The sequence below is a fragment of the Ranitomeya imitator genome, chromosome 2, assembly GCF_032444005.1.
Source record: "Ranitomeya imitator isolate aRanImi1 chromosome 2, aRanImi1.pri, whole genome shotgun sequence".
In the NCBI taxonomy this organism is placed as follows: Eukaryota; Metazoa; Chordata; class Amphibia; order Anura; family Dendrobatidae; genus Ranitomeya; species Ranitomeya imitator.
In genome coordinates this window covers 481,798,080-481,814,702 of record NC_091283.1, presented here as the reverse complement: position 1 = coordinate 481,814,702, position 16,623 = coordinate 481,798,080, and the positions used below count along the sequence as shown (strand labels likewise).

At 44.5% G+C, this 16,623-nt stretch overlaps 1 long non-coding RNA gene across 1 annotated transcript in view; it reads right to left on the bottom strand.

Moving 5' to 3' along the window:
* The window catches only part of LOC138664559 (uncharacterized), a 264,837-nt gene that overhangs the window by 225,502 nt on the left and 22,712 nt on the right, over positions 1–16,623 (bottom strand). The gene's annotated exons all lie outside the window — the stretch shown is intronic.

Genomic DNA, 16,623 nt, shown 5'->3' with positions numbered 1-16,623 from the left:
TTACCCGGACTGATAAATGCGACTGTTGCAGGGCCTTGTCAGTGCAGGCAAGCGAGAGAGCGCGCACATAGTGTCTTTATTTAAAAGGTTTATATGGCCAGCGGCCCACTTTGTAGTTCAGCGCCACTGGCCCACCAGGCATATGCCCTCCTCGACAAAATGCCAGTTTGGGCCTAATTCACAAACAGTGTTGCTTCATAACTGGACAGATTTATTTCACAGTAATGTGATTGACTTGGAGTTACATTGAGTTGTTTAAGTGTTCCCTTTATTTTTTAAGCATTGTATTTTGTTTCTTATAACAATTCTCAGTTTTTATTATCTAAAGAAATCATCTCTGCATCCCATGAGCTCAACATTTTCCGCCTCCTGTGCTTCACTTTCCTATGAGTGACTGTGAGACAAGCAGCTGCAGAGAAACCTCTCATGTATGACCTTTATGCTGTAGGACAACAATTTGCTAATCTCCACCCCTTTAACTCCTTAACAACAGCTGAACGGTGGCAGTTAAGGGTACTTATTCCTCAGCGCCGCTTTTTAACGGTGCTGAGAAATAAGGGTATAGCGCCCCCCAGCGTCAGAATTTCTCCGAGGTCTCGGCTACCAGGCGTAGCCAAGACCCCTGAGAACATGATTCAGGTTGGTTTTTACTGACCCCAGTGTTGCAATCGCCGTTATTAACGGAATAACGGCGACCGCAAAAAAAAAGAAAATGTCCGATTTCCCATTTAATTTCTCTCTCCTCTGATGTGATCGCCCAAAAATCTAACTGCAATTTATAATATAAACTTTTTTTCGTTATTGTTGCAAAGAGCTCATTTCACCCCAGAAGATACAGGCTCAAGTGCAACTCTGTGTACATTTGTACATTTGATATAGTAAAAAGTACCAGCATGAGGATAAAGTGATGTGACTGGAAACAGTAAAATAAAAAAAATTCTTCAAAATCTGCAAAAAAAAGTAATAAGGCTCTATAAATAGTTTCATATTGTACAAGGGTGATGTTATAATTTTAGGGAATGGTGACATCTTGTTGCCTTTGTGGAGAGCTGGCAATCAGTTTTGATAATCACTTTATATCTCTCGCAAAATTAATATTGGGTGTAATAAAATGTTTTATTTGGGTTTTTTTTCAGATTTTCTTCCAGAGGTATATGGAAGTAAATGTGATGATTAGTGACATGGCAACCAGTTTTGTGATATAGCCGAAAAGTAGGATATGATGAACCAAAATATTAGATACTTGATATATTTGGGAACATAGGTGGTATGAAGAAGTGACATCACCGATCCTCAATTATAGAGCCCAGGACAGCATTGTGGATTACCCAAGTTTACATCCATGTTGTATTACTGATGTTAGCTGAAAAAAACCCACTTTACTGAGTAGGGATCTGAGGAACTGGGCATGAGCGGCTGGCACCACCAGGCCTTGGCCAAATTGCATCTATTAGACAAATCAATTCTGTTTTTTCACAAGACAAGAATCTCCCATGACATTTAGCAATTAAATTCTAATCCTTCATGCACAATTATTTATTTGCTCACTGAAGAGGAAATCAGCAGAAATATTAACCGAATGTTGATATCTTGTGGGTAATTGCTGAAGTCAACAAACCAAAAGGTTGTTAATTTCTTCATTATGATAATGAACTTGTGTGTCAGCAAACACTTCAGCCTTTGATACTAATGGAAAAACGCCTGATAAATATTTTGAGCAGTTAATAATCATCTAAGTATCTCTATCATTAGCAGGGCCGCCATCAGGGCATTACTGCTCTTACTGGAGTATAGTGCCCGGTGACAGGCCCCCTCTCTTCTGCTCTCCGGTCCCCAGCGGCAGGATTCTGCTGGTTCAGTTGAAATCTATTACCGTGCGGGATGCTTCCCGCGTGGTAAAAGTTAACAGCTGCCAGCCAATCACAGGCCAGCAGCTGAAGTCAGTGCGCACATCGCCAGCATATGACGTCACTGTTATGCGCCGGCTCGTGTGTGTCTCAGGTAGATGAAGGAAGACGACAACTTTTTTTGTAACGCCGCACTAGGGGGGCAGGATAGAAGATCAATTCGGGCAGAATGGAGACGACATGCGGCAGAATGGAGTCGACAAGGGGTCAGAATGGAGATGACATGGGGGCACTATGGGGACATGGGGCAGTATGGCGAGACAAGGGGCAGTTTGGAGAGACATGGGGGCAGTTTGGAGACACATAGGGCAAAATGGAAACATGGGGGCAGCATGGAGAGACATGAGGCAGAATGGACAGACATGGGAGTAGCTTGTAGAGACATGGAGGCAGCATGGAGATGTCATGATGGCAGAATGAAGATGATATGGGGGCAGAATGGAGATGACATGAGGCAGAATGTAAAGACATGGGGGAGAATGTAGATGACATGGGGCAGAATGTAGATGACATGGGGAGAATGAAGAGACATGAGGGCAGAATGTAGATGACATGGGTCAAAATGTAGAGACAAGTGGGCAGTATGGAGACATGCAGCAGAATGGAGATGACATGGGCAAAATGGAGAGACATGAGGCAGAATGTAGATGACATGGGGCAAAATGGAGAGACGTGGGCAGAATGGAGACGACATGGGGTTAGAATGGAGATGACATGGGGCAAAATGGAGAGACATGGAGGCAGGCTGGAGATGATATGGAGGCAGGATGGAGATGACTTTGGGGTAGGATGGAGACGACATGGGAGCAGGATGGATACACATGGGCAGGATGGAGACACATGGGGCAGGATGGAGTCACAAGGGGGCAGGATTGATACATATCGGGCCATTAATGGGAGAACACAAGGGGCCAGGAATGGGAGAACACAGCAGGCCAGAAATGGGACAACACAAGGGACCAAGAATCGGGCACCACAAGGGGCCAGGAATGGAGATGACATGAGTTTAGAATGGAGACACATGGGGGCAAAATGGAGACATGGGGACAGTATGGAGATACATAGAGGCTGTATGGAGACATGGGGACAGAATGGAAGCAACATGGAGGCAGTATGGAGAGACATGGGGGAAGAATGGAGCAACATTGGGCAGTTTGGAGACACATAGGGCAAAATGGAAACATGCGAGCAGTATGGAAAGACATGGGGCAGAATGGAGACGACATGGGGCAGAATGGAGACGACATGGGGTAGAATGGAGACGACATGGGACAGAATGGAGATGACATGGGACAGAATGGAGATGACATGGAACAGAATGGAGATGACATGGGGCAGAATGGAGCTGACATGCAGCTTAACCCCTTAATCCCATATAACATACTATCCCGTCGAGGTGACCTGGGACTTAATTCCCAGTGACGGGATAGTACGTCATAGTCGATCGGCCTCACTCATGGTAGGAGCGCGGCCGATCGCGGCCGGGTGTCAGCTGATTATTACAGCTGACATCTGGCACTATGTGCCAGGAGCGGTCATGGACTGCTCCCGGCATATTAACCCCAGGAACACTGCGATCAAACATGATTGCAGCGTTCCAGCGGCATAGGGAAACATCGCGCAGGGAGGGGGCTTTCTGCGTGCTTCCCTGAGACCCTCGGAACAACGCAATGTGATCGCGTTGTTCCGAGGGTCTCCTACCTCCTCCTCCCTGCAGGCCCTGGATCCAAAATGGCTGCGGGGCTCCTTCCGGGTCCTGCAGGGAGGTGGCTAGCAAGCCTCCCTGCAGTGCCTGTCAGATCACTGATCTGACACAGTGCACTGCAAAGTGTCAGATCAGCGATCTGATAATATATAGTGATGCCCCCCCTGGGGCAATGGTATGAAGTAAAAAAAAATATTTACATGTGTAAAAAAAAAAAATTCCTAAATAAAGAGAAAAAAAATATTGTTCCAATAAATACATTTCTCTATCTAAATAATAAAAAAAAAACAATAAAAGTACACATATTTTGTATCACCGCGTCCGTAACAACCCGACTTATAAAACTGCCACTAGTTAAGCCCTTCAGTGAACACCATTAAAAAAAGGGGCAAAAAAACGCTTTATTATCATACCGCCAAACAAAAAGTGGAATAACACGCGCTCAAGACAGATATAAATAACCATGGTACCGCTGAAAACGTCATCTTGTCCCGCAAAAAATGAGCTGCCATACAGCATCATCAGCGAAAAAAAAAGTTATAGTCCTCAGAATAAAGCGATGCAAAAATAATTATTTTTTATATAAAATAGTTTTTATTGTATAAAAGCGCCAAAACATAAAAAAGATATAAATGAGGTATCGTTGTAATCGTATTGACCCGAAGAATAAAACTGCTTTATCAATTTTACCAAACATGGAACGGTATAAACGTCCTCCCCCCCCCAAAAAAAAAAAAAAGATTCATGAATAGCTGTTTTTGGTCATTCTGCCTCACAAAAATCAGAATAAAAAGTGATCAAAAAATGTCACGTGCCCAAAAATGGTACCAATAAAAATGGCAACTCGTCCTGCAAAAAACAAGACCTCACATGACTCTGTGGACCAAAATATGGAAAAATAATAGCTCTCAAAATGTGGAGACGCAAAAATAACTTTTTGCAATAAAAAGCGTCTTTTAGTGTGTGACAGCTGCCAATCATAAAAATCCGCTAAAAAACCCACTATAATAAAAGTAAATCAAACCCCCCTTCATCACCCCCATACTTAGGGAAAAATAATGAAATTAAAAAAAATGTATTTATTTCCATTTTGCCATTAGGGTTAGGGTTAGGGTTGGGGCTAAAGTTAAGGTTGGGGCTAAAGTTAGGGTTAGGGTTGGGGCTAAAGTTAGGGTTTGGATTACATTTACGGTTGGGATTAGGGTAGAAAAGTAAAACAGTGCTCCTTCCCTTCTGAGCTCTCCCGTGCGCCCAAACAGGGGTATACCCCAACATATGGGGTATCAGCGTACTCAGGACAAATTGGACAACAACTTTTGGGGTCCAATTTCTCCTGTTACCCATGGGAAAATACAAAACCGTGGGCTAAAAAATAATTTTTGTAGAAAGAAAAAGATTTTTTATTTTCACGGCTCTGCGTTATAAACTGTAGTGAAACACTTGGGCATTCAAAGTTCTCACAACACATCTAGATAAGTTCCTTGGGGGTCTAGTTTCCAATATGGGGTCACTTGTGGGGGTTTCCCCTGTTTAGGTACATCAAGGGCTCTGCAAATGCAATGTGACGACTGCAGACCAATCCATCTAAGTCGGCATTCCAAACAGCGCTCCTTCCCTTCCGAGCTCTGCCATGCGCCCAAACGGTGTTTTCCCCCCACTTATGGGGTATCAGAGTACTCAGGACAAATTGGACAACAACTTTTGGGGTCCAATTTATCCAGTTACCCTTGGGAAAATAGAAAACTGGAGGCTAACAAAATAATTTTTGTGGAAAGAAAAAGAATTTTTATTTTCATGGCTCTGCTTTTTAAAATGTAATGAAACACTTGGAGGTTCAAAGTTCTCACAACACATCTATATAAGTTCCTTAGGGGGTCTTCTTTCCAAAATGGTGTCACTTGTGGGGGGTTTCAATGTATAGGCACATCAGTGGCTCTCCAAACGCAACATGGCGTCCCATCTCAATTCCAGTCAATTTTGCATTGAAAAGTCAAACGGCGCTCCTTCCCTTCTGAGCTCTGCCATGCGCCCAAATAGGGGTTTACCCCCACATATGGGGTATCAGTGTACTCAGGACAAATTGCACAATAACTTTTGTGGCTCTATTTCTCCTGTTACCCTTGGTAAAATAAAAGAAATTGGAGCTGAAGTAATTTTTTTGTGAAAAAAAGTTAAATGTTAATTTTTTTTTAAACATTCCAAAAATTCCTGTGAAACACTTGAAGGGTTAATAAACTTCTTGAATATGGTTTTGAGCACCTTGAGTGGTGCAGTTTTTACAATGGTGTCACACTTGGGTATTTTCTGTCATATAGACCCTTCAAAGTTACTTCAAATGTGATGTGGTCCCCAAAAAAAATGGTGTTGTAAAAATGAGAAATTGCTGGTCAAATTTTAACCCTTTTAACTCTCTAACAAAAAATGTTTTTGTTCCACAATTGTGCTGTTGTAAAGTAGACATGTGGGAAATGTTACTTATTAAGTATTTTGTGTGACATATCTCTGTGATTTAAGGGTAAAAAATTCAAAGTTGGAAAATTGTGAAATTTTCAAAATTTTCGCCAAATTTCCCTTTTTTTTTTTACAAATAAATGCAGGTAATATCAAATAAATTTTACCACTATCAGGAAGTACAATATGTCATGAGAAAACAATGTCAGAATAATCAGGATCCGTTGAAGCGTTCCAGAGTTATAACCTCATAAAGGGACAGTGGTCAGAATTGTAAAAATTGGCCCTGTCATTAATGTGCAAACCACCCTTGGGGGTTAAGGGGTTAAAAAATATTTTGGCCAAAACAAAAGCTGATGGATATGCATGTGACATGGTGTTCGATGAGGACTGTTAACCCCTTTCTGACATTGGGTGTAATAGTCCGCCGATGTCAAACTCCCTCTGTTTGTGGCAGTTCCGGCCCTGAGTCCGCTCCTTTCCAGGCACATGACAGCTGACATGTGCCCGCAACAGCCGTGGAGGAAATCGCGATCCACCCATTAACTAGTTAAATGCCGCTGTCAATTTCTGACAGCGGTATCTAACTTGCGCTTATCGGAAGCGCATTGCTAATCGGCAACCCCGTCACATGATCGCGGGTCACCGATAGGTCAGCATGACAACCAAAAGTCTGAAGCAGATCTCTATGGTTGTCATTGCCGGATTGCTATGAGCACCCATGGAGACTATTGAAGCATGAAAAAAGTAAAAAAAAATGTTTTAAAATATAGTAAAAAAAAAAAAAAAATATATAAAAGTTCAAATCACCCCCCTTTCGCCCCATTCAAAATAAAACAAAGAAATCAAATATACACATATTTGGTATCACTGCATTCAGAATCTCCCAATCTGGCAATGTAAGAAAGGAATTAACCCAATCGCTAAACTGCTTAACGGCAAAAAAAATTAAAACGTCAGAATTACTTTTGGTCACATCTACATTGCAATAAAATGCAAAAGATCGTATCTACACCAAAATGGTATCAATAGAAACGTCAGTTCGGAAGGCAAAAAATAAGCTCTCACCCAGATCATGCAAAATGGAGACACTACAGGTCTCTGAAAATGGTGCCATTTTTTTTTTTAACCAAATTTTCGAGTTTTTTTTCTCACTACTTAAGTCAAAAAGAACCTAGACAAGTTTGGTATCTGACAAATCATAACTACTTCCCTTCCGAGCCCCGACCCATGCCCAAACAGTAGTTTTCTCCCACATATGGGGTATTAGCGTACTCAGGACAAATTGGACAACAACTTTTGGGACCAATTTCTCCTACTACTCTAGGAAAAATAAAAAATTGGTGGCTAAAAAATCATTTTGGTGGAAAAAAATGATTTTTTATTTTCATGGCTCTGCATTATAAACTTCTGTGAAGCACTTGGGCGTTCAAAGTGCTCACCACACATCTAGATAAGTTCCTTGGGGATCTAGTTTCTGAAATGGGGTAACTTGTGGGGTGTTTCTATTGTTTAGGTACATCAGGGGCTCTGCAAATGTAACATGACGCCCGCAGACCATTCCATCAAGGTCTGCATTCCAAAAGGGCATTCCTTCCCTTCAGAGCTCTGCCATGCGCCCAAACAGTGGTCCCCCCACATATGGGGCATCAGTGTACTCAGGACAAATTGCAACTTTCATGGTCCAATTTCTCCTTTTACCCTTGTGAAAGTAAACATTTGGGGGTGAAAAGATAATTTTTGTGGAAAATAATGATTTTTTTATTTTCATGGCTCTGCATTATAAACTTCTGTGAAGCACTTAGGGGTTCATAGTGCTCACCATACATCTAGATAATCTCCTTTGGGGGACTAGTTTCCAAAATGGGGTAACTTGTGGGGTGTTTCCATTGTTTAGGTACATCAGGGGCTCTGCAAATGCAACATGACGCCCGCACACCATTCCATCAAGGTCTGCATTTTAAAACGTCACTACGAGCCCGAGCCCCTATGTGTGCCCAAACAGTGGTAGCCCCCACATATGGGGTATCGGGGTACTCAGGAAAAACTAGACAACAACTTTAGGGGTCTAATTTCTTCTGTTACCCTTGTGAAAATAAAAAATTGAGGGCTAAAAAATCATTTTTAAGGAAAATAAAAAGATTTTTTATTTTCATGGCTCTGCGTTACAAACTTCTGTGAAGCACTTGGGGGTTCAAAGTAAGCACTACACATCTAGATAAGTTCCTTAACGGGTCAAGTTTCCAAAATGGTGTCACTTGTGTGGGGTTTCCACTGTTTAGGCACATCAGGGGCTCTTCAAACGCGACATGGCATCCGATCTCAATTCCAGCCACTTCTGTATTGAAAATGTCATACGGCGCTCCTTCCCTTCCGAGCTCTGCCATGCGACCAAACAGTGGTTTACCCCTACATATGGGATATGGGGTATAGGCATACTCAGGACAAATTGCACAACATCTTTCCTGGTCTAATTTCTCCTGTTACCCTTGTGAAAATACAAATTTGGGGGCGAAAAGATCAGTTTTTTGTGGAAAAAATGTGATTTTTTTATTTTCACCGCTCTACGTTATAAAATTCTGTGAAGCACTTGGGGGTTCAAAGTGCTCACCACACATCTAGATAAGTTCCTTATGGGGTCTAGTTTCCAAAATGGTGTCACTTGTGGGGAGTTTCCACTGTTTAGGCACATCAGGGGCTCCCTAAATGCGACATGGCATCCTATCTCAATTCCAGCCAATTCTGCATTGAAAAAGTTAAATGGCACTCCTTCTCTTCCAAGCCCTGCCGTGTGCCCAAACAGTGGTTTACCCTCACATATGGGGTATCAGCGTATTCAGGAGAAATTGCACAACAAATTTTGTGGTTTATTTTCTCTTTTTACACTTGAGAAATTTAAAAAAAAAGTTCTGAAGTAAAATGTTCATAAAAAAAAGTTAAAAGTTCATTTTTTCCTTCCACATTGCTTCAGTTCATGTGAAGCACGTAAAGGGTAACGTCTTGAATGTGGTTTTGAGCACCTTGAGGGGTGCAGTTTTTAGAATGGTGTCACTTTTGGGTACTTTCTGTCTTATAGACCCCTCAAAGTGACTTTAAATGTGAGGTAGTCCCTAAAAAGAATGGTTTTGTAAATTTTGTGTAAAAATTAGAAATCGCTGGTCAACTTTTAACCCTTATAACTTTCTAACAAAAAAAAATTTTCTTTCCAAAATTGTGCTGATGTAAAGTAGACATGTGGGAAATTCTATTTATTAACTATTTTGTGTGACATAACTCTCTGATTTAATGGAATAAAAATTAAAAGTTTGAAAATTGCAACATTTTCAAAATGTTTGTCAAATTTTTTTTCACACATAGGGTAAGTTCACACAGGAAGTTTTTGCAAGCTCCTAATACCACGCTCCTTCCCACTTCAAGCCAGGCAGCAGAACTGATCCCTGACAACAGTTGTAGTCAAAGCTGAGTCTATATAGGAGCGGAGATTACAAAAACCAAATCAGCTGAGAGACCAAACTCTCAGTAACTTCAGTAACAAGGTTTAACTCCTGCCCTGCTGGCACAAGACAGCCAGGTCAGAATTCAGGAGAAGAGCTTCTGTTCATCGTGTGTGAATGAGGCCCAAAGCGCTGCGGTTCTCTGGGACCTCTCTGTCGCGGTAGCCCCGTGACAGTTCCTTTTTGGAATGGGTGGTTAGAGATGTGTCGGGTCTGGCTTCCATCATTCATTATCTCAATGATTTTTTCTGCGTAGGTCCGGCCGAGTCGGAGTGTTGTTTTAGGATTTTGAGAGCAATCGAGTGGGTGGCTGGGCTTTTTGGAGTACCGTTGGCGGAAGCAAGACAGAAGGTCCGTGCACATGTTTGCGTTTTCTAGGCATTGATATTGACACAGTGGCGTGGGAGTTTAGGCTGCCTGAGGAAAAAGTTTTGGCGCTAAGGAAGTGTCTAGGGCAACCCGGTTGAAGAAATTACTGCTGCGGGATCTCCAGTCTTTGTTGGGGAAGCTTAACTTTGCCTGTCGAATCATGCCTATGGGGAGAGTTTTTTCACGAAGGTTGGCCAGTGCTACTGGCAGGTGTTCGAGCCCCTCATCACTTTGTCCAACTTTCAGCTGAACACAGGGCAGATTTGGTGGTTTGGGATACCTTTTTGGTAGATTACAATGGCCGTTCGTTGCTCATGGAGGAGGTTGTGGATAGTGGGACTTTGGATTTGTTCACCAATGCGGCAGGAGGTCGTGGTTTTGGTGCTTATTTTAACGATCAGTGGTGTGCAGCGCAATGGCCGGAGGAGTGGTTCTCTTCGGGTTTGGTTTGAAATATTACGCTGTTGGAAATCTTTCCTATTCTGGTTGAGGTGCTTCTGTGGAAACAGGAGTTTCGGGATCGGCGGATGAGGTTTAATTGTGACAATTTGGGGGTGGTTTGTGCAATTAATGGTCTCTCTGCATCGTCACCCCCTGTGGTTCAGGTACTTCGGCAACTGGTTGCGACGTGTTTGGCTCTGAACTCTCAAGTTACAGCGTCCCATGTACCCGGAGGTTCGAAATGCGATTGCCGATTCTCTTTCTCGTTCACAATGGGACCGTTTTCGGTTGTTGGCTCCAGAGCTTTGGAATGTGGTCTCCGAGCCGCAGAGTCGCTGATTAGGGCTTTGTTGGCTTCCAAGACCTGGGAGGCTTACCAGACGGTATGGTATACTTGGGAAAGTTTGTTTGCAGCGTGCCCCAGCGAGCTGGCAGTGTCGGATCAAGTGGGGATTTTGCTTTCCTGGTAGAATCAAGGTGTGACAGAAGGTTGGTCGTCAGCAAAGGTTTCACGTGTTATGGCTGCCTTGGCCTTTGGTTTTAAGTTGCGGGGTATTTTTGGTAAGGCAGGCGGTCCAAGGGGCTCGCAGGGGTAAGTGTCAGGGGGACAGGAGGCTCCCCATTTCATTCAGTTTGTTGGAAAGTTTGGAGGGGCACTTGGATCGTTATGCTCGTTGGCTTTTGAAGTCTGTCTTTTTAGGCTAGGCTTCTCCCTTGCATTTTTGGGGGCACTGAGAGTGGGGGAATAGGTTTCCCCGAGTAAACGGGTTTTGGGCGGGCTTTTGGCTAGAGACGTGCTGGTCAATGCGAGTAGCATGGAGTTTTGGGTGCGGCGGTCGAAAACAGACCAGGAAGGCAAGGATAGGCGGATTGTGTTGGGTTCAGTGGCGGATTCATTGATGTGCAAAGTGCAGTGTTTGCGTTTATTGTGGGACTTTTAGCCCAGTTTGGAGGGTGCATTATTATGTAATGCGGATGGGTCTTTTTTATCCAGATACCAGTTCACAGTCATGTTTAGGAGGGCTATTCGGCTGCTGAGTTTAGATGAGTCTCACTTTGCCCCAGATTCTTTCTGGATTGGGGCGGCGACCGAAGCAGCATCGTGGGGGTTGCAGGCTACAAATATTCAGCGCATAGGAGGATGGAGATCTAGGCGGTATCGGAGTTATGTTCGGCCTCAGGAAATAGCTGTGAATTTCAGCGGGTAAAGTTTTTTCTTTTGTTTCATTGTTTGCTTGTATTCATGTATTTCATTTTTTCAGGTTCCTCTTTGCTTGTGTGGATGGATTTCTGGCCATTCGTATGTCCACTGGGCAGCCTTGTGAGCTGACCTGAGGAAGGAAGGTAGACAGCTTGGCTTTCCCAAAAACACAGCTGTGGTTCGGTGGCTCGGCTTTAGGGGTATGGCCTGAAACAGGGCCATGAAGGAGATACATCACAGTGCCAGTTTGCATCGAGCTCCGGATGTGCTTGTTCTGCATGTAGGCGGAAATGACCTTGAGGTGTGGCTGTTTAGGGAACTGGTAAAAGACATCAAGAATGATTTGTTGTGGCTGTGGTTGTTGTATCCGGGGATCACTATTGTTTGGTCGGAGCGGTGGCGGAATATGCGGTCACTTGGGAAGCTTAACAAAGCTAGGATAAAGGTTAATAGGTCAGTGTCTGCTTTTGTGTCCAGAAATGTGGGTGTCTCGGTCCGGCACTTTGAGTTGGAAAAATGGCAGGACAACTTTTGGTTGGCTGATGGGGTTCACCTGAATGCGGTGGGTTGTGACATGTGGACGCTTGGTTTGCAGGACGGGATTGAAAGGGCCATAGCTTTTCGGTGTAGTGGGGTCTCGGGCCTTTGAGGTGTTCTAAGGCCCTCATGGCGGGTGGGGGGAGTCCTTGAAGTTGGTTTAAATTGGGCTGGGGATCCATGGGCATATGGTTTCCTCTTTTTGGAGTTTTAACATGGTTGGGATCTGGTGAAATGTGTTTGGGAGTTTCGGCAACGGTGGTCGAATCCCCCAGGAAATTATTGTGAACATGGGAACCCTTGTGGGTATGGTGCTCCCAAGCCAGTGAGGTAACGGCTGGGAGTAATTGGTGGTATTTTTATGTTCACTGTTTACTTTGGTAGTCACCAGATTTTTGTTAGCTTCAAGGACTTCTCCCAGTGAGTAAACTGTTATTTATATTTCAATGTTTATTTGGATGTTTGTTGTTAAATAAAGGCTGCTGTGGCCATAATATTCCAAAGAGAATTGGTGTCCATGTTTCTTTGGGGTATTGTTCTCAGTGGGTGGGAAAGTGGGAAGGGGCCTCGGTGAGGTTCACCCGATGTACCTCAACAATACCTGGGTCAAGTGACCCAGGCAAGTTACGGTAAGTAAACTTTTATATTGTCCAAATACACAAGAAAATTGCTCATCTCCAGGTAGCAGCCAGGAATATGTAAATAAAGTCCAGTGCCCAATTTCATGGGTTCTGTTATGGTTGGGAAAGAGAAGGAGATCCAGCTCAACGAAATAGTGAAAAATCCATAGTTTATTTCACTTAAAATATAGTGAAAGGACAAAACATCAGCATACAGAAAAATTAAAACCAAGGTCAATTTTTCTGTATGCTGATGTTTTGTCCTTTCACTATATTTTAAGTGAAATAAACTATGGATTTTTCACTATTTCGTTGAGCTGGATCTCCTTCTCTTTCCTGTTCGTCCACGCCCAGACACAGCGGTTCCGTGCTCTGAGCTCCTGGGAATGTCGGTATGGTGAGCTGGATTTTGTTTTTTCTGTTATGGTTGCCCATGTCGCTGGCTCTGGTCTGTGTTATCTTCATACAGCCAGGCTTATGTCCACAGCACCTTCAGCTCTGCTTCATGTGAGCTCCAAATACAAACTGACACAACCAAACATTTACTGCAGGTTTAAGGCTATGTGCACACGTTCAGGATTTCTTGCAGAAATTTCCTGAGCAAAACCGGACATTTTCTGCAAGAAATCCGCATGTGTTTTTTGCGTGTTTTTGACGCCTTTTTGCGTGTTTTGACGCGTTTTTTTTCCGGAGCTTCCCAATGCATTAAATAGTGGGAAAAACACGAAAAATCCGCAAAATTAATGAACATGCTGCGTTTTTTGCCACGATTAGTTTTTTCGTGGAAAAAAACACATCATGTGCACAAAAATTGCAGAATGCATTCTAAATGATGGTATGCATAATGTATGTGTTTTTTATGCATTTTTATAGTGAAAAAACGCGAAAAAAACGAAACGTGTGCACACAGCCTAAATGAAAACTTGCAAGACCCCTACTGGAGGGAGAGATCCGTCCCACTGCCGTCCTACAGATCTCTCCAAAAATAAAAGTCCAAGACAGGTTTTCCTAAACTAACTTGGTCAAATAACTTGATCCAGTCCACTCTTACTTTTATTTTGCAATAATTTATGTTGCTATAATTATAATGCTCTCCAGCGGTTCAGAATGCTTCTGAGTAGATTCTGGGGGATACATAGCGGCCCTTGCATATTATTCCCCTCACTGTCTCACAACCCCCGCAGTACATTCCCTTCTTCATAGTATGATGCACCCACGGTGTACACCCATACACACACAGTTCTGCTACATCAATACACACCCTTACATAGACAGCTCTGCTACATCAATACACATCCATACACAGATAGCTCTACTACATCAATATCCACCCATACAAACAGCTCTGCTACATCAATATACACCCATACACACAGGGACGCTGCTTCCATTAGGCGATTTGAGCCCTTTGGCTCAGGCGGCAGAAGAGAGGGGGCGGCAGATTCCGTAGTAACTGGATTTGCGCTGCTAGGTTTTTTTTTTTGTTTTTTTTTATAAAACTCCGGGGTCAAGTGCCCGCCCCCCCCCTCCTCCCTCCCTCCTTCCCGCCCCCCTCCCTGAAGACGTAATACTCACCTTCCTCCAGCGGTGGCTGCAACTGTGTCTCAGCGCCGGCAGCACGTCCTGTCTTCAGCGGTCACATGGTATCGCTCATTTAAGGTCATGAATATGCGCATATTCATGACCTTAATTAGCGCTATCATGTGACCGCTGAAGACAGGAAGGAAGACGCTGCAGAAGAGATGCCAGGAAGTTCTGTTCTGTGCCACGCGGTGAGAGGTGAGCATGACAGGGAAAAAGGATGGGGAGGCATGCACGCAGGGTGGGAGGATAGGGGAGGCATGCACGCAGGGTGGGAGGATAGGGGAGGCATGCACGCAGGGTGGGAGGATAGGGGAGGCATGCACGCAGGGTGGGAGGATAGGGGAGGCATGCACGCAGGGGAGAAGGATGGGGGAGCTGTGAACGCAGGGGAGAAGGATGGGGGAGCCGTGAACGCAGGGGAGAAGGATGGGGGAGCCGTGAACGCAGGGGAGAAGGATAGGGGAGCCGTGAACGCAGGGGAGAAGGATGGGGGAGCCATGAACGCAGGGGAGAAGGATGGGGGAGCCATGAACGCAGGGGAGAAGGATGGGGGAGCCATGAACGCAGGGGAGAAGGATGAGGGAGCCATGAACGCAGGGGAGAAGGTTGGGGGAGCCATGAACGCAGGGGAGGAGGATGGGGGAGCCATGCACGCAGGGGAGAAGGATGGGGGAGCCATGCACGCAGGGTGGGAGGATAGAGGAGCCATGCACGCAGGGGAGAAGGATGGGGGAGCAATGCACACAGGGTGGGAGGATGGAGTATAAATATGGAGTATAAATACTAGGCCCTATAGGGGGGACACAGTGTGAGAGGACAGTGTGAAGAGGGGGCCGGTATAGAAAGGAGAGGTCAGTGTGAAGAGCATGTACCATAAGAGGGACAGTGTGGGGGTCATATTTTGTGCAGACAATATAGTGAGGGGCAATTTTTTATTCCGGAGCATTATAATGACACTTGTATCTTTAAGGGCGTCATGTGGAGATTTTCTGCAAAAGAGCGGAAAAGATGGAAATCTGCAGAGACGGCTGTGGCTGAGAAAACTCATCATGGGGTCTGGACAAGATGAAGAAAAGAAGAACGGCTCCAGAGTCAACGCCATCTATAAGGTACCTGGATGTAAATGTTATTTGTGATACTAACTAATTCTCATGTTTTTATTTATGTTAGGAGCTTTAAAGGGGATGTCCAGGTTTGTAATGAATCTGCAGTCATTCTTTGTGACTGCAGACTTCTGACTTCTCACAGTGCGAACTGCACGCTGTCAGGATTCTCTCGTGCTGGTGATTTACATACACGCGGTCATGTGCTGACTAGACATGTGTAGCCTTCGTCATTGAAAATGAACTAAGCGAGGGTCGGGCACGACTAGGCGGAATGTGGTCAGAAGTAAACAAATCACATGCTTGTGCTGACATGACCGTCCACCGGCAAGGGAGAATCCTAGTAGTGTGCAGTGCATGCGTTGTGAGAAATCAGAAGCTGCGATGTCAGGATTCAGCTCTGCAGGTTCCAGTAGTCGTCACATGGACACTTCACTCATATGTGACTTTCATACTTATGGTCCTGTGACAACGAGCTTCTCTTCTGCTTCTCTCAGTTTTTCACTGAAGATTGAGAGCATTAGGGAGAGGAGCTCGTGGGTACATGACTGAGTGTGCAAATCGCATATGTCCTTGGTGGAGGGGGGGCACCAAAATGAATTCTTGTCCCTGGTGCCAGAAACCCTAGATATACCTCTGCCGGTATGCCACTGCGAGCGGCGATTACCGGGTCCGGTGGAGGGAAGTGTGTGCACAGGCAGTGAGGCAGGGACTGTGGGGGGGGGGCGCCATTTTTCCGTTCGCCTCAGGCAGCAGAGAGGCTAGGTTCACCCCTGCATACACACAGCTCTACTACATCAATACACATCCATTCACAGACAGCACTACTACATCAATATACACCCATACACACAGCTCTGCTACATCAATACACATCCATACACAGACAGCACTACTACATCAATATACACCCATACACACAGCTCTGCTACATCAATACACACCCATACAGATATCTCTCTGCTACATCAATACACATCCATACACAGACAGCTCTGCTACACCAATACAAACCCCTTACACATATTGCTCTGTTGCATCAATACGTACACACAGCTCTGCTACATTAATCCCCCTATGTTTACACACACATATAGTTCTGCTACACCAATCCCCCATATATTTACACACACACACAGGCGAGGGGTTGGATTATACACCTGTTGCAATGGGACTGAATGAAGAACCTGAATGCACTGGTTACGAGGTGT